The following is a 2,500-nucleotide window of genomic DNA, read 5'->3' as shown; positions in this document are numbered from 1 at the left end:
ACAGTATTAATATCTCCCTGTCTGTGAGTATGTTTATCCTTCGCATATCTGGAGAACCATTCGTTAAATCCACTTCCAACTTGGCGGGTGTGTGTCTGGGACATTGATGGAGTGCATTGGTCACAGCTGGGACGCTCCTGAGGGTACAAACAAACCTCCCGTCAGCATTAGCCAATGGAGCAGTGTTAAAAAATAAAATCTGTCCTGACCGTAACAGATCTACGTTTTTCTGACCACAGAACAGCCTTGGGTGACTATTTCAATCATGAGAGACTAGTAGAAAGTTTAATAACGAGCTTTAATGATACAACAAATTAATTTTGGCGTGTGACTCCATGATATGATGACGCTCTGCTGAGATGATGAGAGGGCGTCGTCAGTGAAGAATAGGATAGGAAATCCCCCCATAGGGAATTCTTCAGGAGTCATGACGATGGTGGTGGTCAGGGGAGGAGGTGGGGCGAAAACAACTGCTTCAGCGATGATGATCAGCAACTGAGAATGACACACGGCACATACACAGCACATAGCAAACAGAGTAAAACATCATGGACTCTGACACACTACGCTGATTAGGTGATTGGGATCAGCTGGAAAGGAATAGCTTGGGCTGATTGGTTATTGCCACGCAGCGTGGTAAACTGTGAATGGATAAGGAGACAGCATCAATGAAAAGAGGGCGGGCCTGACAATGAATGGGTTATACAACCTCAAAGAAAGGGGGCGTGCACTGTGATATGACCTGGACTGGGCGTTAGCTGTTAAGTAGTCTTCATTATTGAAAATAGTCCAAGACATTATTAAGTAGAAGGTGAGGTGTACGTTATGTGTATTGCGGCTAGAAAGCTAACGTGAGCAAGGCAGAGCCAGCTAGCTCATTAAGTAAGTGTGTGTGTGTGTGTGTGTGTGTGTGTGTGTGTGTGTGTGTGTGTGTGTGTGTGTGTGTGTGTGTGTGTGTGTGTGTGTGTGTGTGTGTGTGTGCGTGCGTGTGTGTGCGTGTGTGGAGATAGTGGAGAACGGCATTAGTGGCATAAAAAAACAGACAGAATAGACACAACAAATGTGACAATGTGTCAAACAACTACTACTCTAAAATGTGGATAGTCTTGTTTCTAGTCCAGTCCTGACCGTATATACATCCTTGGCCAGGGCAAACATTGGTCAATTCATCAAAACATACATTTTGAACCCCTCTACCCAAAAGTCACATAGACCATGTACTGTGTAGCATTGTAGTCACAGAGACCATGTACTGTGTAGCATTGTAGTCACAGAGACCATGTACTGTGTAGCATTGTAGTCACAGACACCATGTACTGTGCAGCATTGTAGTCACAGACACCATGTACTGTGTAGCATTGTAGTCACAGAGACCATGTACTGTGCAGTATTGTAGTCACAGACACCATGTACTGTGCAGCATTGTAGTCACAGACACCATGTACTATGCAGCATTGTAGTCACAGAGACCATGTACTGTGTAGCATTGTAGTCACAGAGACCATGTACTGTGTAGCATTGTAGTCACAGACACCATGTACTGTGTAGCATTGTAGTCACAGAGAGCATGTACTGTGCAGCATTGTAGTCACAGAGACCATGTACTGTGTAGCATTGTAGTCACAGACACCATGTACTGTGCAGCATTGTAGTCACAGAGACCATGTACTGTGTAGCATTGTAGTCACAGACACCATGTACTGTGCAGCATTGTAGTCACAGACATCATGTACTGTGCAGCATTGTAGTCACAGACACCATGTACTGTGCAGCATTGTAGTCACAGAGACCATGTACTGTGCAGCATTGTAGTCACAGAGACCATGTACTATGCAGCATTGTAGTCACAGAGACCATGTACTATGCAGCATTGTAGTCACAGAGACCATGTACTGTGCAGCAGAGAGCATGTACTGTGCAGCATTGTAGGCCAAAAACCATTGAAAAGATGATTTCCAACATGTAAATATTTATTTTCACAGAAAAAGATTGTTCAGGATAGCCACTAGTGTTCTGTGGACGAGCTACTCCCTCCACTACCCGCTGCAACCCCCGTCCCCCGCAAACCCACCCCCTCGTTTTTCTTGTTCTTTGTGTCTGTTAACTCCTTACATTTAACAACAAATGTTTATGTATTGTATAATATTCAAGTGTGCCTTTATTTCTATTCAATCTAGTAATAATGTTAAAATCCTCATTTGAGTATTGAAGGTGATACCCATTCGTGTGTTGTGTTTGTCCCTTTTATGTTGTTTGTTCAGAGGACCGCAATGGAAACAAGCCTATGCTTTATGCTACGGCTTTATTGTGTTTTTATCCTCGGTGATTGTCTGTATCTGTATTTGTGTTCCCTGTTTCTTTGTTGACATTCACCAAATAAAGTCAATCAATCAATCAGGGCGAGCAGGAAAAGTGGGCGTGGCCATTTTCATGACAAGGAGTGTTAAAACAAATGATTCAGAATGATGAAAACCCCCTAGTTTGACATTAATGAGGGTCA

General features: G+C 43.5%; 1 protein-coding gene across 1 annotated transcript in view; it reads left to right on the top strand.

Annotated features, from left to right (window-relative positions):
• The window catches only part of LOC310794877 (uncharacterized protein), a gene marked incomplete at both ends in the record, with an annotated part of 9,936 nt that overhangs the window by 5,101 nt on the left and 2,335 nt on the right, over window positions 1-2,500 (top strand). The window lies entirely within an intron of this gene.

The sequence above is a fragment of the Poromitra crassiceps genome (assembly GCF_964638095.1).
Source record: "Poromitra crassiceps genome assembly, chromosome: 20".
In the NCBI taxonomy this organism is placed as follows: domain Eukaryota; kingdom Metazoa; phylum Chordata; class Actinopteri; order Beryciformes; family Melamphaidae; genus Poromitra; species Poromitra crassiceps.
This window is presented reverse-complemented; position numbering and strand designations above follow the sequence as displayed.